General features: G+C 45.9%; 1 protein-coding gene across 8 annotated transcripts in view; it reads left to right on the top strand.

Annotated features, from left to right (window-relative positions):
* Positions 1-22,153, top strand: part of SPATA13 (spermatogenesis associated 13) — a 236,082-nt gene that overhangs the window by 79,991 nt on the left and 133,938 nt on the right. The window contains exon 1 of one of the 8 annotated variants that reach the window (XM_053312450.1): positions 21,067-21,341. The exons of 6 other annotated variants lie outside the window; for them this stretch is intronic. The gene's annotated coding sequence lies outside the window, so the exon portion shown is untranslated. Of the gene's footprint in view, positions 1-21,066; positions 21,342-22,153 lie in introns of those variants that run through there. One more of the 8 variants, XM_053312456.1, reaches the window with a different exon arrangement.

Raw genomic sequence — 22,153 nt, 5'->3', positions numbered from 1 at the left:
TGAGGGCAGAACTTTGCACCAGGTGGCTCAGTTCTCATGGGGGGGAGGGGCGTGTGTGTCTATGCAAAGACTGCACAAAGAAGCACCACACACACACACACACACACACACACTTGCCGTATAGGAGCTCTCCCCAAAACAACACCCCAGTCATTATGACAATCATTTTGCTAGTTTCATTCTAAAAATGAAAAGCAGAAACGTAGCCAATATTTGGGAACACCGTTTCAAAGGGAGCGAAATAAAACAAACCCTTCCCAAGCCAGCTTCTGATTGTGACTTAATCATTAACAAAGCTGCACTGACAGGGTAAGGATTGGGGAGGCAGTATTTTTTTTTAACTGACATTCAGACTTTGTCCTGAAAGCCTTGAACAACCTAAAGTAAATACATGTTCTGCTCTTTTGATGGTGAAATCAGGACTGACGTGATGACCATGTCCACTGTCTATCTGCAGCCAGCAATGCTAATTTATTCCAGCCTCCTTTTTTTCCCCCTTCCCCATCCTTACTGCAAAATCCTGGGAACATGTTATTTCATTTTCCTAAGAAGTGGCCTGGAAACTAGAAAAAGTGGGAATGAGTTTCATTAAACATAGTGGGACTTCACTTCCAAATAAACAGGCATAGAATTAGGCTGCCAAGTTGCCTAGCGTCCTCATTTTGATTTTCAAGTGTTATGTGATTCCTTGGAATCGGGGCGGCCCTTTCATGAGATGAGGTGAAGCGGTCACCGCAAGCAGTGGATCATTGGGGCAGCAGCAGGACAGCAAGATTCCCCACCCCCACCATTGCCATTGAAGCAGCTCTTTGGGACAAATCTGAACCTTCCAGGCTTTGCAAGGTGTGCTTCTCCTCACGCTCTTTGCAAAACTTGCGAGAAACACAAAGAGCAAAGAGGAGGCTGCTGGCAACCTTCGCTTCTCCCTGCCCCTCCCTGAGCACCTTCAAAGCTTGCAAGGTTGTGAAAAGGGACTGACCAGGGGCATGGGGTAAGGCAGCATTTTACACCTTGCCTGCCACTGTAACTTGGGCCGCCGCTGGATGGTATGTTTTGCTATCTTCAGAAGCAGAAGAACAGTTTGAAAATTGTGGAATTCCAACTTCAAATACTATTCATTTTATTGAATAATTACCATATATGACCAATTGGAATCATAATAAATTTGAATCTGAGAAAGGTCTTCTGCTTCTTTGGGGCATGAAGTCGTTCTGGAGTTATTGGTCTGAAGTTATGGGTCTGTGTTAAAAATCCATTGAGAACAATAACAGTTAAAATAGGCAATTATATTCAGAATTCCTTCTTTAAAAAAATAATAATAATAAACAATTAAACCTTTCCTCCAACATATTCTGGTGCAAAAAGTAGTGAATTCAGCTAATTTTAGTGACAGGATTTTGTATGCAAAATATGGTATCTGTAGGTAATCAGGAAGTATTAACTTTATTTCACACAAACACACCCACAAACAAACAAGTTATCATCTCAAACAAAAAAAGCCCCGCATTTTTCCTATGCTGCTTTATTATACATATTTATGTATAATTGTATGGTTTTAAAATATCTTAATCCAAGGATGTGGTTAATATTGGTTGCAGACCGCCATGAAGTTATAACTAACAAGTTCTTCAAAATATATAATAGATTCTGAGGTCATGCACACAACCTCGCCAGGGAGGGCGGGTGGGCTACAGGGGGGAGGGGCTCTCCTGCCTTCTCCGGCAAATGAGCAGTCACCGTTTCCCCTCTGCTGCACCACACGCCCACCAAGCAATGGTGTGGCTTAGGGAATGCTGGGAGCAGGAGGACTTCCCCCCTCCCACCTCCCAGGGCACCCGAGGGCACAAGCGTGGTGGCTGCTCTTGTTCGAGCAGCTGCTGCAGTCAGCACAGCCTCTCCTTCCTGCTGGCTTGCTGCTGGAAATGGTGGTGAGCTTGGGGGAAGCTGTTGAACCTGGCTGCAATCGCCCAGACAAACAATGCTGGCCGAGGTAAAGTGAACTGCAGAGTTTGCTTGGTTTGAAAGGGCTGCCCTAGCCAGGGTTAGACTGCCCCCTTGAATACCCTTTCTATATGATTTCGTTCTCAAGAGCACAATCCGTCAAAGGATTCTTCTGCCTAAATTCTGCTGAAAGGTATGGGAGCTACACCGGCACGGAGTCAGACCATCAGACACGGGGGGAGTGGTCTTCCTCCCAAATGGAGCCACATGGCTCTGTTCGGGAGTTTGAGTCTGGCTTTGCAGTGTGGCCAGGTACGGCTCTTCCCTGCCTTAAAGGCAAGGGAGAGCCGCTTCTGGCCATGTTGTGAACGCAGCGTTGGCCGTCCAACTCTTGAACGGGGCCACGCGGCCCTGTTCGGGAGCTAGGTTGGGGCCAGCGCGGCATTTGCAGCACGGCCAGGAGTGGCCATTTAACTCCAGAATGGAGGCCGCACGGCCCCTGCTCAGAAGCAAAACCAGCACCCCCGCATCTGACGTCAGACACTGGGGGTGTGTGTGTCGGGGCCACGAGTGGCAGCCCCTGATTGACGGTGGCCCGGGTTCTTTGAACCTGTTCACCCAATGGTGGCTCCACCCCTAGAGCTACACAAGAGCATATTGGATTGTCCCCATAGTCTTTCAAGTCCTATCCTAATGCTTAGGGGTAAGTAGAAACATAAGGACAGCCCTGCTGGATCAGGCCCAAGGCCTATCTAGTCCAGCATCTAGTCCAGATGCCTCTGGGGAGCCCACAGGCAAGAGGTATGTGCATGCCCTCTCTCCTGCTGTTGCTCCCCTGCAACTGGTATTGAGAGGCATCCCTCTGAGGCTGGAGGTGGCCTACAGCCACCAGACTAGTAGCCATTGATAGGCCTGTCCTCCATGAATTTATCTAAGCCCCTTTTAAAGCCATCCAAGCTAGTGGACATCACCACATCCCATGGCAAAGAATTCCATAGATTAATTAGGCGCTGTGTGAAAAAGTACTCCCTCTTGTCAGCCCTACATTTCCCAACCTTCAGTTTCATGGGGTGACCCCTGGTTCTAGTGTAGTGAGAGAGGTAGAAAGATTTCTCTGTCCAATGCAACGTCACAATGCAAGTTTTTTTCTTTTCAAAACCCTACATCTAAAGAATCAAATGCCAATAAAAATGTAATTTATTATAAACTAGTCAGCTGTTGCTAATCTTCTTGTCAGGAAAAACAGGACAGATCCTATGAGTGTGGAATAAGGTGAGATGAAAGAAATCATCTGCAGTACTGGCATTTTCATTTGGATACGTTGCCCTGTGTGAACCCCTCTCCTTTCCTCTGCTCAGGTCCTCTCTGCTGGCTTTTAATTATTCACAGGTAATGACAGTGTCACTTCTCTGCTGGCACACAGCAAAGAGAAATTACATTTGTACTTAAGCAATTTAAGACTCCTGAGGCAAATAACTGATTTTCTTCAGACACTGATGCAATCCTACTTAAGTGAAACTGCACAAGGAAGTCAGGGAGGGAGGAACAGGTTTGACTCCTTTTGTTGCCCAGAAAGCGTTAAGAGCACACTACCCTGGCAGCAGGTTATCACATTACAAGGCTTACATCACCAGAATACACTCCCATTTGCAGAACTGTGGCCTGAAGTCATTTCGCAGTTGGTTGCTGAATGGGACAAAGTGGCAGTCTTGTAGAAGTTAACTCTTTCATGGGGGTGCTGTCCAGGAAAACAGTGTTGGTAGGTAGTAGCCTACTTCATCCAATCCATGTAACAGAAAGGCAGCATATACATTAAATTAAACAAATCACAAACTAAAATGGAATGAGCACCTCATGCTCTTAATGAAGAGGCCACTGCTTGGCAACTCATATTTTTTAATTTTAATTTTAATTTTAATTTTATCTGTTTATTGAAAACATGTATATACTGCCAAAAGTCTGCGACTCCAGGTGGTTTACACACAATTCAAAACAGAAGGCACAAAAATTAAAACAAGTATAATAATTACAAACATTTTTTTTTTAAAACCCCACACAATTTTAAAACTACGTGACCAAACAAAAGCCTGGCTAAAAAAGTGTGACTTGAGATTCTTTCTGAAGGCTGCCAGAAACATTGAAACTCTAATTCCAGCCAGGAGCGTATTCCTGAGTCTTGGGGCTGCTACAGAGAGGGCCTGACACACGATCACCACCAGATGAACGGATGGTGGCAATCATAGGCAGATCTCCCTAGACCAGGCCTGCTCAACTTCGGCCCTCCTGCAGATGTTGGCCTACAATTCCCATAATCCCTGGCTATTGGCTGCTGTGGCTGAGAATTATGGGAGTTGTAGTCCAAAAACAGCTGGGAGGGCCTATGTTGAGGAGGCCTGCCCTAGACAATCTTTGTAAGCAATGGGGCTCATTAAGAAGAAGGTATTCTCTTAACTAACCTGGACCCAAGCTGTTTAGAGCTCTATAGGTAATTGCCTGCACTTTGTATTTCACCTGGAAACATATCGGCAGTCAACGTAATTCTTTTAAGATGGGAGTAATATGGTCTCTCTTCAGGTTGTCCCAGAGACCAGCCTGACTGCCACATTTTGCACCAATTCTCGACTACAAAACACAAAGGCAGCCCAACATAGATTACATTACAGTAGTTGAGCCTGGAGGTTACCAGCATCTTCACCACTGTTTTAAGATTGCCTTCTTCCAGAAATGGGCACCACTGGCATATCAGCCGCAGCTGATACAAAGCACTTCCAGCCACTGCCTCATTCTGTGACACCAAAGAGAAGCTTTGACCCAGGACTACTACCAAACTGCCTGCCTGTTCCTTCTGGGAGAGTGTCACCTCACCCACCAATACCGACCACCCCGCTGCACTTCAGTCTCCCTACCTGAGCTGGCGGGGGTGGTCTTGGAGGTGGCCTTGGGTTCCCCCAGGCTTATTGTTTTGGAGGATTTCAATGTCCACGCTGAGGCCCCCCTAGTGGGTGCGGCTCAGGATTTCATGGCCTCCATGGCAACCATGGGCCTGTCTCAATTGGTATCGGGCCCTACCAACGTGGCGGGACACACTCTGGATCTGGTTTTGTCGACTGGGAAAATAAATGATCTGGAGGTGGGGGAATTTGAGACCACTCCCTTGTCATGGACAGATCATCACCTGGTGGGGTTTAGTTTGACTGCTCCGTCTGCCCTCTGCAGGGGTGGTGGGCCAATGAAGATGGTCCACCCCCGGAGGCTTATGGATCCGCTCGGATTTCAGACGGCCCTCAAGGAGTTTCCAGTGTCCAGAGCTGGTGACCCTGTCGAGGCCTTGGTTGATCTCTGGAATGGAGAGATGGCCCGGGCTGTTGACACGGTTGCTCCTAAACGCCCTCTCCGGCTTGGTGGAGCCCGTTCGGCTCCTTGGTTGTCCTCGGAGCTTAGGGCGATGAAGCAACTAGGGCAACGGCTGGAGCGACGCTGGAGGAAGAGTCGTCATGAATCCGACCGAACACGGGCTAGAGCCCATTTTAGGGACTATGCCGTGGCGGTGGGGGCGGTGGGGGAGGTGAAGAAATGCTTTTTCTCCACCTCCATTGCGTCTGCTCAGTGCAGACAAACAGAGCTGTTTCGTGTGGTGAAAACCTTGCTCCACACATCTGGGGGGGACAATGGGGGAGGAGTCATCTACAGCTCTTTGTGATCGGTTTGCCTGTCGCTTTGCAGATAAAGTCGCTTGCATCCGTGCTGACCTGGACTCCAGAGTTTTGGCAGTTCCCGCAGACGTGACTTTGGTACCATCTGGTCCCGTTGTGTTGGATTCTTGTCGGTTGGTGCGGCCTGAGGATGTGGACAAGATCCTCGGCAGTGTGCGGGCGACTTCGTGCGCTCTTGACCCTTGCCCTTCATGGTTAATAAAAGCTGCCAGGGAGGGGACAGGCAGATGGCTGGAGGTGATCGTTAATGCTTCATTAAGGGAGGGCAGGATGCCATCGTGCCTCAAGTAGGCGGTGGTAAGACCACTATTAAAAAAGCCCTCCCTTGATCCCTCCAACCTGGACAACTATAGACCTGTGTCTAACCTTCCCTTTTTGGGCAAGGTGATGGAGCGTGTGGTGGCGTCCCAGCTGCAGAGGGTCTTGGATGATACGGATTATCTGGACCCTTTTCAATCTGGCTTCCGCCCCGGGTATGGGACTGAGACTGCCTTGGTCGCTCTAGTGGATGACCTGCGCCAGGAACTAGACAGGGGGAGTGCGTCCCTGTTGGTTCTGCTGGACCTCTCGGCGGCGTTCGATACCATCGACCATGGTATCCTTCTGGGCCGCCTCTCGAGTATGGGAATCGGAGGCACTGCGTTGCAGTGGTTCCAGTCCTTTCTTGAGGGGAGGGTCCAGAAGGTGGTGCTGGGGGACTACTGCTCGGCCCCGTGGCCGTTGGCCCGTGGGGTCCCGCAGGGATCGGTCTTGTCCCCCATGCTGTTTAACATCTACATGAAGCCGCTGGGAGAGCTCATCCGGGGATTTGGACTGAGTTGTCAGCAATATGCGGATGACACTCAGCTCTATCTCTCCTTGTCATCTGATCCTAGGGAGGCGGTGGATGTCCTGAATCGGGGGCTGGAGGCCGTGATGGGGTGGATGTGGGCTAACAAACTGAAATTGAATCCGGATAAGACGGAGGTACTATTGGTCAGTAGGAGAGCCAATCGGGATGAGGAGATTTTACCGGTTCTGGATGGGGTTGCACTCCCCTTGAAGGAGCAAGTACGCAGCTTGGGGGTATTACTGGACCCGGTTCTGCTTTTGGAAGCTCAGGTGGAGGCGGTGGCTAGGGGTGCCTTTGCACGGCTTCGGCTGGTGCACCAGCTGCGTCCCTTTCTCGAGAAGGCAGATCTGGCCACGGTTACCCACGCTTTAGTCACGCCGCGGCTGGATTACTGTAACGCGCTCTACGTGGGGCTGCCCTTGAAGAATATCCGGAAACTGCAGCTAGTGCAAAACGCGGCAGCGAGGGTGTTATCTGGAGCTGCCCGTTGGGAACATATCACCCCCATTTTGAAAGAGCTGCACTGGCTGCCGGTTTGTTTCCGGGTCCAATTCAAGGTGCTGGTTTTGACCTTTAAAGCCCTCAATGGTTTGGGCCCAGGGTATTTGAGGGACCGCCTGTTCCCAAGGGTTGCTGCCCGCTTGACAAGGACATCTGAGGGGGCTCTGCTCCGGGTGCCAACAATGAGGGAGGTCCGGCTTTCGTGCACTCAGGACAGGGCCTTCTCTGTTGCTGCCCCTAGACTCTGGAATGCTCTCCCGGTGGCCATTCGTTCCTCAGACTCCATCATGGCTTTTAGAAAGCTTTTAAAGACTTGGCTTTTTACCCAGGCTTTTACATGATCGTTTTTACTGCGGCTTCTCTGTGTTTTTATCTGTTATGTTGTTGTGTTTTTATGCTTGTTTATATGTTTTTAGCTTGATGTTTTTATTGCTTGATGTTTTTACTGCTTTTATTGTATGTTTTAATTTTTGTAAACCGCCTTGGGGTTTTCTTTTAACGAAAGGCGGTATAGAAATGTAAAATTTTTTTTAAAAAAAATTAAAATACCATTCTTAAATGTTCCCCCGTGTACAAAAAGCCATGCAGTTAGAACATTAGCACAGCAGGGTTAAAGATTCTAGCCTTCAGGAAGAAGGATCCACACAGGAGCAGAGCCAACTGGACGGTGGCCTGTGTTTGGCCCCGCCCAGTGCCCCCTCCAGTGACGCCCCGTGCGTGTGATGTCATGCGCACAGGGGCATGGTTCGGGCACCAGAGAGTCCCAAGCAAGCTCTCCCCATCTCATTTCAGGCAGTGTTTGCAGCCTGACAGTATTTATTTCCCTTCTTCTCCCTCTCTGGAGGAAGAGGAAGGGAAATAAATGCTGTCTGGCAGCAAGCGCTGCCTGGAAATTAGAGGGGGATGACTGGGGCGGGCTTTCGGGCAATCAGACCCCTCGCTCTTTGTGTGTGACATTATGCGCAACAGGGAAATGACCCTTTTCATTGGTGGCCTGGATTCTTTGAACCTATTCACTCAATGATGGCTCCGCTCCTGGATCCACAGCTTCTCTCTGCTGTGCTAGTTTTTTATCTGTATGGGTTTTTTAAAAACGACATAAGGGAACTTTCACAAAAGTGATCACATCACTACCTGCAGAATGGAGTAGTAAAGTCTGTTCTACAGCCTCACCCCTTTCATTATTGTTTTATAGCTGCTTCCTTTGTAAACACAAAGACATCTTATGTTGGTTTAACGGAGACTTTATTCAGAAGCAGTGCCATTCCCCACCCACCCACTGTCTGCAGGAGCTCTCACCCATGATCTGTGCAGGTGCCTCCACTGTAGCACTTCCATTCTGGAAGAGGTCATGAAGGAGGAAGGTGGCAGATGAGGTTAATTGCTCTGAGCAATTCATTGGGGGCCTGTGTCTCATGGGCCATCGCTGAAAATGCATAACCACCTGTGTTTCTAAGAGTTTTGACAGGGCCTCTTATTTTGGCTCACACCCATGGGAAGGCCTTTGTCTCTGTTTTAGGGAGTGAGTAGCTGGATTGTGTGGCAAGGGGAAGACCCTGTGAAATCCTCCGGTGCTGTTCACAGTCGGGAAAGGTGGTTTGCTGGTGTCTTATCTTGTGCAAGAGAAAGCAGCTGGCACCCCTAATTTATGTAGGGAAGGGTCCCGAATGTGTGCTAGGGGCTAGATCGAAAACTCATGAACCAGGCTATTGCTCTTATTATCTAAGTTACATCCCATGCTTCCTGGAGATGGGGCCAGTGGGGGAGCAACTGCGTTGCCAAGTTTCAATCCCTGACTTCTTCAGTGGGGGAGGGGGTTGGGAAAGACTCTTGGCTGACTACTTGGAGAGCCACTGCCTGTCAGAATAGACAATACTGAGTTAGATGGACCAATGGTATAAGACTCTGTGCAAGGCAGCTTCCTATGCTCCTGTGTTCTTCCAAGGAGCTCCGGGTGGCATTCATGGGGCAGCATGCCAATCTTGGGTCAGTGGTGTTAGGAGTTCTGTCTCTCAATGGAAGGAGAGTTGTGCTAAGACAAGGAGTCCTGCAAATGGAAGGGTCCCTGGTGCCTGCACAACGTGACCTGTGTGAACAGAAGGAGCTTCGGACAACAGAGCACCACTGCACCAAAGGTCTGGATCCCCTCCCCCCTCAATGGGGTTTAAGTCCTCTTATCCTGACAACAACCATGTAAGGTGAATTAATCTGAGACTGGCCAGAGATTACTCAGTGAGCTTCATGCCTGCATGGGAGTTGGAATCAAGGTCTCTTAAGTCCGACACTCTGTTCACTAATAGAGGTTGAGAACCAAAGAGAAGTGAAATGTTGAGCTTCATTTAGTGATGTGAACGTCTGGGGGAGAAACCTGGGGAGACATTTTTTCCCCTTTCCCCAAACCCTGTTTCCTCTCCACCCCCACCACCCCACCCCACCACGGTCTTTAAATATCTAGTTTCACTTCTCTGTGATTCTCAAACCGCATTAGAGAACCATAGAGAAGTGAAACTCTCTATATTTATTGAAGTATTTTCAAATGTTATGAATATCTGAACCACATGTTCGTCAGGCATTGGTTAATATCTTTCAAGAGAGTTATTATCTGTGCACCACAAACATAGGCTTCCGGTGGAAAGGGCTTCTAATGTGGTTTAGATGGCCTGTCCAGGACTGATGTAATTGCCTGTCAGATCAGCTTGTGAGTGAGAAGCTACAACAGATATGCGTGGAAATGCTGTGTAAGTGCTTCTTCCAGAGAGCCTATGTGCTTCTCCATCTAGATACACACGCACTGTCTTGGGCTACAGTCAGTAGCACACTTACCATTGAACCCAGTGGGACTTACATCTAAGGCAGGGCTGTATCTATAATTGAGCCGACATGTTCAAGGAACATGAGCCACACCAGGCCCCCTCGCCTGCCTGCCTGCCTCCCCCAACCTCAATGACCTGCCATCGCCAGCTCCCCGCCTGCCCAATACTATCAGCCACCTACCCACTTCCCTCTCTCCCTCCCTCAGTGGCACTGGCAAAGAGCCAGCATGCATAGGGATGGGGCTGGGGAAGGCAGTAATGTTATTATCCCTCATTGGCTTTGCCAGTGCCAGCATGTACAGGCAGGTGAGTTCCCCTCCCCTGCAGTGAGTTAAACTCACTGCAGCAAGTGGGTGAGCAGACAGGCAAGCAGGCAAGCGCTTCCCCTGGCCCTGGCCCCATATGCGCTGGCACTTTGTTGGTGCTGGTGGGAGGGAAGGAGGGGGCGGAGGTGAGCAAGGCAGGCGGGTGGGCGGGTGGCTGATTTGTGACAGTGGATCATGTGGACTGCGGTGCTGGTGAGTGAGCAAGCAAGGCACACGGGCAGGTGACTGATGGTGGCAGGGCAGGGCAGCTCCTGCAGTGGAGCTGTAACAGTGGGGCTGCCCTACTTCTGGCAGCAGCAGGAGCTGCCAAGAAAATTAAGTATCTGATGGCACTGGTGGCACTGCGAGAGAGAGAGAGAGAGAGAGAGAGAGATATCAGTGTTCAGTTATGGAACATGGAACCCTCCAGACTTTGTTATGCCACCATTCTAAGGAAATCTGTATCTCTGATTCACTAAAGCACTTGCATTAATTAAAAACTTATTTATTTCAATGTGGCGCAGTGGGGAAGTAACCTGCCTAGAGAGCAGGAGGCTGTTGGTTCGAATCCCCACAGGTGTGTTTCCCAGAATATGGGAAATGCCTATATCGGACAGCAGCGATATAGGAAGCCGCTGAAAGGCATCATCATCTCATAATGCATGGGAGAAGGCAATGGTAAACTCCTCCTGTATTCTACCCAGAAAACCACATGGCTCTGTGGTCGCCAGGAGTTGACACTGACTAGGCAGCACAACTTTTCCTTTATGTCTTTAAATATTTTTGATGAATCGAGTTCTAAGTGCCCAGGTTGGATTGATGAAACATTTGTTCAGACACAGAAGACACTGGCCACAATCCAGCAAAGTCAAGACTTCCCTTCTTGCTAGCAATGGAACAAGGTATCCATCAGCATTGGTCAGTCTGATGGATTATCTCCAATTTGGAATGGACAGAGGGAGTGTGACTGTGTTGGTGCTTTTGGATCTCTCGGCAGTTTTCAATACTATTGATCACAGTATCCTTCTGGAACGTCTGAGGGGATTGGAGGTAGGAGGCACTGCTTTGCAGTGGTTCTGCTCCTACCTCACGGGCAGATTCCAGATGGTGTCTCTTGGAGACTGTTGTTCTTCGAAATCTGAACTTTTGTATGGTGTCCCTCAGGCTCCGTATTGTCTCCGATGTTGTTTAACATCTACATGAAACCGCTGGGAGAGATCATCAGGGGATTTGGTGCAGGGTGTTATCAAAATGGTGATGACACCCATATCTATTTCTCCATGTCAACCTCATCGGGAGAAGGCATAACCTCCCTAAATGCCTGCCTGGAGGCAGTAATGGGCTGGATGAGGGATAAATAACTGAGACTGAATCCAGATAAGACGGAGGTACTCATTGTGCAGGGTCAAAACTCGGGAGACAATTTTGATCTGCCTGTCCTGGATGGGATCACACTTCCCCAGAAGTAACAGGTAAGCTGTCTGGGGGTGCTTCTGGATCAGAACCTCTCCCTAATGTCCCAGGTTGAGGCAGTGGCCGGAGGTGCTTTTTATCAGCTTAGGCTGATATGCCAGCTGCATCAGTTTCTTGAGATGAATGACCACAAAACAGTGGTACATCTGCTGGTAACCTCTGGGCTGGATTATTGCCATGCACTCTGTGTGGGGCTGTCTTTGTACGTAGTCTGGAAACTGCAGTTGGTTCAGAACGCGGCAGCCAGGTTGGTCTCTGGGTCATCTAGGAGAGACCCTATTACTCCTTTCTTGAAGGAACTGCACTGGCTGCCGATATGTTTCTGGGCAAAATACAAGGTGCTGGTCATTACCTATAAAGTCCTAAACAGGTTAGGCCCTGGGTATTTAAGAGAACGTCTTCTTCACCATGAGCCCCACTGCCTGCTAAGATCATCTGGAGAGGTTAGCCTCTGGCTGCCGCCAACTTGTTTGGCGGCTACTTGGGAACGGGCCTTCTCCGTTGCAGCCCCTGGACTTTGGAATGTGCTCCCTGTTGAAATAAGAGCCTCCCCATCTCTGACAACTTTAAAAAAGGCACTGAAGACACATTTTTTCACCCAGGCTTTTAATTAGATTTATAGTTTTAAATAAATTTTTAAATTTTTAAATGTTTTTATCCTTTAAATGATTTTAATTGTTAATTGATTTAATGTTTTAAATGATTTTAATTGTAAACCACCCAGAGACACAAGTTTGGGGCAGTATAGAAATATTTTTAAATTAATTAATTAATTAATTAAAATAAAAAGTCTCGGTGGCTGCCAGAGCACAGTATGCTATACTTGCTTGGGACGGGAGAGTCTGGATTGCAGCCATTACCTTTTGAAATGTATCCGTATATTAGGGATGTACACGGACCATTTCAGAGGCCTTGTTACAGATCTCTGAACCAGTCCGAAGGACTGGCGGTTCAGCCAGTTCGACGGGTAGGGGTTACCTTTAAAGAGCAGGCAGGGTGCTCTTATTTCCCCCCTGCCTGCGCTGTGTTTACAAACTGTCCCACAGGGTGGCAGCTGCACCGGTGCATGTCGGACTGGAAGTGCCCGGTGGCCCACAGGATTGGGTTTAAACACAGTGCCGGTGGGGGAAATGCAGTGGGTGGCGGTGATAAGAGCACCCTCCCTGCTCCTTAAAGGTCAGGAACCGCCCCGCCCCCACCGTCAAATTGGCCGCTGCGAGTTCTGTGCACATCCCTACCATATATTTTCTTTTCATAGTCAATGCCAGTATCGTCTCCATCTTTAGCAGACCCTAAATCATTCTGTGCTCCTTGACTTTTGTATTACTTATGTGGAATTCATATTTGGTGTGACCCAGTAAAATGTAGGTTATAGTTTTGATGCATTTGCTGAAACGGCTTGGATAACGCATAGGGGACTGAAATTGCTCCATCAGTGTAGTGTAGCAATTAGGAAAATGAGCAGTGAACCAAGAAACCTCAACACATAGAAGTGTTTTCCTTTTGGCTGAATCACTGCATAGATGATTTTCAGTTTCAGCTTAATTTGTTGGTTGGCCAAAAAAGTTTGAACTACTGAGAGCAATAAATATTGAAAACAACATGACACAAAATATAATATACATTAACAATAAATACTAGCACAGATCATCAGCTAAGCAACTGACCACTTGAACTCCATTAAATCCTTCCTAAGTTGCTGAGTCTGGAGAATAAGTCTGGTTACTCTAAGAAAGATGGTTAGGATGTATTCACACAACGTGGCACCTGAAGTTGCTATGAGCTGCCACACCCCCGGGAGAGTACGCCTACCCTACTTCCGGTCTCAGGAAATAACAGACTGGTGCAAGACTGGTCATGTACAAACCCACCAATCTTGGCGTATCCTACCTTACTTGCTCCTGGGAACCTGATATCTGTCACTCACCTCAAATCTAAGTTACAGTGGTTGAGTTTCATGCCACAAATGGGTAAGATATGCTGAGACTGGTGGGTTCCTATCACACCACCAATCTTGGCATATCATTATCGAGACCGGCACACTTGGGGAGGAGTGCATACTCCCAGGGTAGCAGCAATCTGAGGTGCTGCCGTTATGTTGGAACCTGCCCTTAGAAGTCCGCTGTTACAGCTGGAAAGTCTATGATCAACTCCCCTGACCTGAGATGATGATGATGATGATGATGATGATGATGATGATGATAATAATAATAATAATAATAATAATAATAATTCAATTTCTATACCACCCTTCCAAAAATGGCTCAGGGCGGTTTACATAGAGAAATAATAAATAAACAAGATGGATCCCTGTCACCAAAGGGCTCACAATCTAAAAGAAACATAAGACAGACACCAACAACAGTCACTGGAAGTACTGTGCTGGGGGTAGATAGGGCCAGTTACTCTCCCCCTTCTAAATAAAGAGAATCACCATGGTAAAAAGGTGCCTCTTTGCCAAGTTAGCAGGGGGCTAACTTTCTTCCTTGGTTGATTGATTGATTGATTGATTAAGTGCCATCAAGTAGGTGTCAACTCTTAGCAACCACATAGATAGATTCTCTCCAGGAAGATCTGTCTTCAGCTTGGCCTTTAAGGTCTCTCAGTGGTGCATTCATTGCTGTTGTGATCGAGTCCATCCACCTTGTTGCTGGTTGTCCTCTTCTCTTTGCTTCAACTTTTCCCAGCATTATGGACTTCTCAAGGGAGCTGGGTTTTCGTATAATGTGTCCGAAGTATGATAGTTTGAGCCTGATCATTTGTGCCTGGAGTGAAAATTCTGGATTGATTTGTTCTATGATCCATTGTTTGTTTTCCTGGCTGTCCATGGTATCCTTAAAAGTCTTTTCCAGCACCAAAGTTCAAAATCTTCTTTGGCCATTAATAAATAGGACATCACAGTAGATAGTGGCAGACTCCTTCAGTTTTTGCCATGCCACAGACCACAAGTGTTGCTTTCATGGTACTTTCCTGTATTGGCCTTCTAGAAAGAATGAGCATTGTTTGAAGCTGAGGAGTTGAAATTGCCTTACATTAGTTTCAATTCAAAACTAATATTTTTTTGGGCCCATGACTGATTATGAATCTAATCTAATCCTGCACTAAGCTGCTATTGCTCCTTGTAGCATACTACATGTACAGTATGCTTGGGCGCATGTGCATGTGCGTGCACACACACAAATACACACATATACATGCATCTTTGTTTATCAAAGTACATGGACACTTTCTGGAGCTTGTTCCACAGATTCCTGGTGGTGTTTTGGTATTCATCATAATACTGGGGTTGAGGAATCGCTTCATCATGTCAGTTCCAAAACACATATTCTGTAGTGCTCATAAGAAAAAAGTAAACAGTTGTAAGTACAATATTTTGGCCGAAACCTGCTCTAGATAAGCAAAACTAACACTGAGCACAATCCTGGTATGTATTTTGCACTAGGAATGGTATGCTAAGCAGACATCTAGCAGTGTCTTGAAAAATACAGGGCAGAGGAATTGTCTTTGGCTCAAATAAATTATATCAATTTGGTAAACAAGGTAAGTTCTGATTTGTTGAAATTGTAGCTTAAATGGGCACAATGCAGCCAAAAGGAATAATATTTATATCCCATTTATTCTAATGAGGGAGATGTAATGATGTGCTTATATGCTGTAATGCCTTTCAGGAGAGGAAAGCTGGTCTTGTGGTAGCAAGCATGACTTGTCCCCTTAGCAAAGCAGGGGCCATCCTGGTTGCATATGAAAGGGAGACTAGAAGTGTGAGCACTGTAAGATATTCCCCTCAGGGGATGGAGCCACTCTGGGAAGAGCAGAAGGTTTCAAGTTCCCTACCTGGCTTCTTCAAGATAGGACAAGATTTTTTTATTGAACCAACAAACTACCAAAGCATACAGTACGTTTCCAAAGCACAATTATATACAAAGCAGTTGTTTGTACATAATATCTCTACAAAGATTTACACACAAGGATTTGGAAACCCACAAGGTTATGAGGTATATGCAGGGCTGAGAGAGACTCCTGCCTGCAGTCTTGGAGAAGCCACTGCCAGACAATATTGAGCTAGATGGACCAATGGTCTGACTTAGTATATGGCAGCTTCCTATGTTCCTAATGTCACCCATTCTCCAAGGTGCTCTGAGTGTTTTACAAGATTCTTCTTCCCTTCTCCTTTATCCTTGCAAGTTGCAACAACCCTGTGAGATAGGTTAAACTGAAACAGAGTGATGGGTCAAGATCACCCAACAAGCTCCTTGACAATCAGGATTTTGAACCATGGGGTGAACCTCTGGTCTGATGTTCTAACCACCACACTACACTGGCTTAACTCTTCCATTGAAATGAATGAGAAATTTAAATAGGAGAGTTACATTTATTACAATACCTAACTTTTCAAGACTTTAACACTTTTGAAGACTTTGCAGAGTTTGCTGTAACCCTACAAGGTAGATGTGTGTTATTATCTTCATGTTGGCCTGGCACACACACAACCATTTGAGTCTAGGGTTTAAAGTCAGCAACCAACATTAGCATGATTGCTAATCCCCTGTTAACTGGGCAAAGAGGCATACTAGCCTCGATAGCTCTGTATATTCACCAGGATCAGAGCGGTATCTGATCCCGCTGAACCCCAGGTGCTAGGGAACACCAACAGGATGGGGCAGTTCCCCTGTTTCCCACCTGACCCCTGCTTTCAGGCTTCCCAGATGCACCTGGTTGGCCACTGCATGAAGCAGGATGCCCAACTAGGTGAGCCTTTGACCTGATCTAGCAGGGCTTTTTCTTATGTTCTTATGTTCAGGGCACCACAGGTGACAAGGCTGCTTTTTACATTCGAAAAATATAGCATGCAGGTCACAATTAAACACTAGACGTATCATCTGGTTTAACCAAATGTACTTCTTGGCCCACAGCTTGTGCTCCTGATCTCTTCGCTACACCACTTTTCAGCAGCAGTAGCAAATAAATAAATAAATAAATAAATAAATATTTAATTGTTGAATTTATATACCACCTTTCATTAAAAACAATCTCAAGGCGGTTTACAAAAGTTAAAAAACATACAATAAAATGACAATAAGAATAATTAAGCTAAAAATATAAAAACAAACCAAATTAAAAACCTATAAAATACAAGTATAAAAACTATACACAGGTAAAAACACATAGAAGCAGCAATAAAAACAATCATGTAAAAGCCTGGATAAAAAGCCAAGATTTAACAAGCTTTCTAAAAACTGTGATGGAGTTGAGGAGCGAATGGCCACTGGGAGAGCAAATGATTCTGCCTGCAGTGACACCAACATTACTGCATTCATTGTCACCAAAGGCACTTAACACAACCTTTACGGGGGAAGATGCCTATAATGCAATTTTGTAAATTATCTGGAGGCAGAGGAATAATCTTGGCGTTTTATTCATCATTGCAGCTACTCGCATATCTTTGTGACAGATGGATACATCAAGCAGGGTTCTGGCTATCTCTCTTCAAATAATTATATTGGCGGGGGGGATCTTAATTGAGTGAGAGAAAAGGAAACGGATATTGCTGTGCCTTTGAAATATGGACAGAATGTTCTGACCAGCTGAGATTTTCAGAAGCACCAACAGGAATATCCAGAATAAATTGCAGAGATTAGCATGACCTGTGCTTTATACTTCTGAGTGCTGGCACCAACACCAAACCTCTACTCCAATGTTTCCTTAAGGGTGTGCCGCATGACCAATGGATGCATTTTACTGAAAATGATACTTTTTTGGTATTTTAATCACCCTTCTGTCTCTGAATCACCTTTTCGAGTGTATATTTTAAAGCAATATTACTGTGGACACTCTGCCAAACTGTGGACACACAATATTACGCACTGGACACTCTGCCAAACAGGTGCTTCCAAGCACGCCAGGACAACCTTTTGTGGCACTGAGTCCACAGTGTCCATATATGGGCAGAAGCATCATCCCCTATGGATATGCTAGGATTCCTCCCAGACAGCCCACTCAAAGTCTCAGGGGAGTCCCAGGGTCATTGCTGTTGCTTGGAGAATGTGAACTGTAGTGAGAATGTGGGCATGAGAGTGAAGTATGTTGTCAATTGGAATCCAAGAAAATGTGTTCCAAGACTGCAGTCCTTTGCACAGATACCTGGGAGTAATTTTCCATGAACCAACTGGGATTTATTTCCAAGTAAGCATGCATGCCTCACAAAATTTGCAAACTCAGCCCTACTTGCTGAATCCACCATGGATGCCATTTTAAACTTTCACTTAAAGGGTTTTTTTTTTTAAAAATGATGATGATGATGATGATGATGATGTAGTATACTGACTCTAATGGTATTGGGGACATGTGTACTCTTATTGTTTTGAGTGGGAAACTGAAACTGACCAGCACCTGTCGGCTGAAGAGCCGGTCTTGAGGTAGTGAGCATAAATTGTCCCCTTTGCTAAGCAGAGTTTGCCCTGGCTTGCATTTGGATCGGCGACTACTTGTGAGCACTGCCTGCTGTAAGATACTTCTGTTAGGGTGGGGCTGCACAACTTTGGCCTTCTATCTATTACTGGACTACAACTCCCATCATCCCCAGCCACAATGGCCACAGTCAGGGATGTTGAGAGTTGTAGTCCAACATCTGCAGGAGGTCTAAAGTTGTTCAGCCCTGCCTTAGGGGAAGGGACTGTAGTTCAGAGGCAGAGCATCTGCTTGCATGAAAATGGTTCCAGGCCCCATCCTTGGCATCTCTAGGTAGGGCTGGGAAAGACCTCTGCCAGAAGCCTTGGAGGGACGCTGCCAATCAATGTAGGCAGTACTGAGCTAGATGGACCAATGGTCTGACTCAGAACATAGCTTCTTATGTTCGGAAACGTTTGTATGTACAAACCTTTTGTTATTATTGACTTCATTATTTTTCCTGCTAGTCTGTTCCTGTAGTGCCAAAGTGCAAACACTTCACAAAGAGTTGATTTTCCCCCTTTGCGGTTGGTGTCATGCTCAAAGCACACACACCCACACCACAATTTGTTATTTGTATGACTTGCTTTTGGGTGCATTCAACCCCCACACCAGAACAGTAATGTTTCCAGGATCAATTCAAAGTGCTGGTTTTAACCTTTAAAGCCCTAAATGTCTTGGAATCCAGGTTACCTGAGAGAGTGCCTTGCCCTATACTGAATGTCCCAATCTGGACCTTAAGATCTTCTTTGGAGGCCAAATGAAGTGAGGCAGTGGCTACTAGGGAGAGGGCCTTTTTGGTGGTTGCACCTTGTTTATGGAATAGCCTCCCCAGTGAGGAAGCCTGGCTTCCTCACTTTGTTCTTTTAGACGCCAGGTAAAGACCTTTTTGTTCATCCAGGCCTTTTACATTCTGATTTTCAGATCTGATATGGTCTGATTTTTAACAAATTTTAAATGAGTTTTTAAACTGCTTTGTATTGTATTTTGTATTTTCTTGTTTCCCTTTTTGTCTGTTATGATTTAATATGTTGTGTGTTTTTATTGTATATTTTAATCCTGCGTTGTGAGCCACCCAGCGAACAATCTGTTATGGGGTGGCTAACAAATAAGGTTGTTTATTATTATTATTATTAGTAGTAGTAGTACACATTTTGATTGGGAAAAGATTTAATGTACTTGCTTTTTGTGTGCTCATGCAAAATAAATGACCATTGTCCATCAAGGAACATTTGTTTATATTTTGCTCTTTTATTATTTGAATAATGTTTTGATGCTGGAAGGCACCTGGAGCATTTTTAATGGGAAAGTGTAGTATAAATCTTTAAAATAAAATATACAAACATGGCACACATTAGCATATTGGTTTTGGAAATTGCTCTCTTTCCATCCAGTGGCTGTTAGCTTCTGGTCCTTTGTGAAGAAGGGCAGAATATAAATGTCTTAAATTAACAAAACCATGAATTTTCCTGAATGACTGGACACACATGGCAGTATTCCAAAATGGCATGGACTGCATTTAGCAGCTGTCATCACAAGATCTTGTGGGCACCTCCCCAGACTGAACTATGAAATATGGCCCTGAGGTTAGTCTGTTTGGATTTGCAATTTTCATTGCACCTGGTCAGAAATGACTGAACTCTGGAGATAAAGGCAGAGGAGCTGGGAACACATCTTTTCTCGTAGCCACAATTTTCTCTTATGTCAGATACCTAAGATCATATTCCTGATCTCCACATTCATTAATCCAGAGGAACTACCATACACATACAGACATCCAAGTCTATATTTACAATCACCAATGTGGATTCAACAGTGTCTAGGGCATAAATGCAGCCTCCTTCAGGAGAAAGCTGCGCTGAAAAGATGGAAGATCCCACACTTCATCCTAACTGTGAGTATAAGGGTGATCAAAGGGTATAAAGGGGCAAGTGATCTTCCTTATGTGATCTTGTCTTGGGCAAGTTCAGGTAATACATTTGGCTTTCGTGTTCAAGGTCTGTTAGAGCATTGTGTTTAAGAGTGGAAATGTATTCTCAACAGATCACACTGGCTGGTGAACAGGTTTTATTTGTCAGTGTTTCTTCATTTAGTTCTCTAGTATTAACTCCCTCTTTTTGTAAAGTGCAGACCTGTGGTAGTGGGATGGGTGTGTTCTGACCTAAAGATCCTCTACCCTTGTTGGAAAAATATCAGGGCTTTGGAACTGTAAGACTGAGGCCAAAGATGATTTATTTATTTTACATTTTATATCCCGCTCTTCCTCCAAGGAGCCCAGAGCGATGTACTACATCCTTAAGTTTCTCCTCACAACAACCCTGTGAAGTAGGTTAGGCTGAGAGAGAAGTGACTGGCCCAGAGTCACCCAGCAAGTATCATGGCTGAATGGGGATTTGAACTTGGGTCTTCCTGGTCCTAGTCCAGCACTCTAACCACTACACCACAGATCTGCTTGCATGCAGAAGATCCCAGGTTCAATCCCTGGCAGCATCTCCAGGTAGGGCTGGGGAATATTTCTGCCTGAAACCTCGGAGAGCTGCTGCCAGTCAGTGTAGACCGTACTGAGCTAGATGGACCACAGCAGCTTCCTGCGAATGGCTGTTTCTCCCCCAGACCCCACAATCTCCTCCATTCTCTTTCTCTCCACCCCACCCCCAATTTACAAGCATAACCACATCTTTCCAGGCTGCTGAAGACTGAGCAAATCCTTTTGCACAGTGGATTCTTTCATACAGAAACTAGAAAAGAAAAAAAAGGGGGGGGGCGGAATTACACATACACCAGTACACCAGTAAGGTGTGGTTACTCTGTCAACAAACTGCAGTATCTGGGTATATGTTCTTGAGGAGGAGGAGGAGGAGGAGGAGGAAGAGAAGACCTGATGTCTCCAGACAGACTGAGGGCAAAAATTATGAAACGGGCTTGTTCCATGCTTTTTTTGACACTCATTCCCAACTCTGCCTCCTACAACAGAGTGAGGAGAGGTTGGGCTGGGAAGAAACAGGAGGAGGAGATGTTGGTTTCGAAGCTGTTGATTGGTGGAAGCCTCTGCTACTGAAAATAGTGAGGTGTACTGAGCACTCAGAATCCATTTAGAACGCTTGAGGTACCCACTGTACTTCGCCCAGGCTTAGTTAGGAAGGGTAAATATTAGTCACAAAACCAAAAGGTTGCTGGGGGCGGATTGCTGGGGAAAAGCTGGAGCACTAGCTTTTATTTTTCTGCTGCTGGAGAAATATAATTTGGGATCCGTTCCTTCCTTCAGTTAAGGATTTGCAGCAGGTGCCCCACGGCTCTTCCTGTGGTATTCAGACAGGTAAGGCTGTTATGCTTGTTCACCGACACTTTTGCCTTTCCCTCTCCTTTTTCCTTTTCTTTGGTTCACAGGGAGGTTATAACAGGAGTGTGGAAAAAGTGTGTGGCACAACCATCAAAGCAAACTGGCTTGTTGTGTCATGAGCAATGAATTGCGTGATTGTGGCAATCAAAAGTTGGCGGTGGAGGCATTGTTTTAAAAAATTGTTCCACAAAATGCTAAGGTTTAAAATTATTCTGTTTGAATGCTTCTGTTGTAAAGTCTATGGCTGAATAAAAAAGGCAACCTTCTAAGCACGTTCACTTGGAAGTGAATTTCATTGGACTCAGCAGGATGTACTTTAAATAAAACCTGCGTAGAAATGAGATGTACGTAAGAAAGATGTGTGATAAATCTTTAAAACAAATACATGGTTAGAAAAAGTTAAACCTGGAGACAGGTTCCTACAAACCTGGAGTGTTCTGATACGTACAGCTCCTTGAGTCTAATTCTGATCTTTGATATTGGATACTCTTTGGTCTTTTCAGGGCTTCCAAAGTTAGGGGCGCATGGACCATGGCTTGCAGAATGTGGGGTGTGAAGATTTGTATCTCGTTTGGCTGTCTGTGACAGCAAGCCTGTACTTACTTACTTAGTGGTGTGTCTCAGTCAGTGAGATTTATTTCTGAATATTTGCCTGTTCTTTTTATATCCCTCCTTTTCTCTAGCTGGCTCCAAGGCAATAAATATGTTCAGTCAATGTGGTTAGGACTGGGGTGTAACATGTACAATAAATGTTTTAGCCGCATGGCATGATCAAAGGCTGACATAAG

Source organism: Hemicordylus capensis, chromosome 3 (genome assembly GCF_027244095.1).
Source record: "Hemicordylus capensis ecotype Gifberg chromosome 3, rHemCap1.1.pri, whole genome shotgun sequence".
Lineage (NCBI taxonomy): Eukaryota > Metazoa > Chordata > Lepidosauria > Squamata > Cordylidae > Hemicordylus > Hemicordylus capensis.
This window is presented reverse-complemented; position numbering and strand designations above follow the sequence as displayed.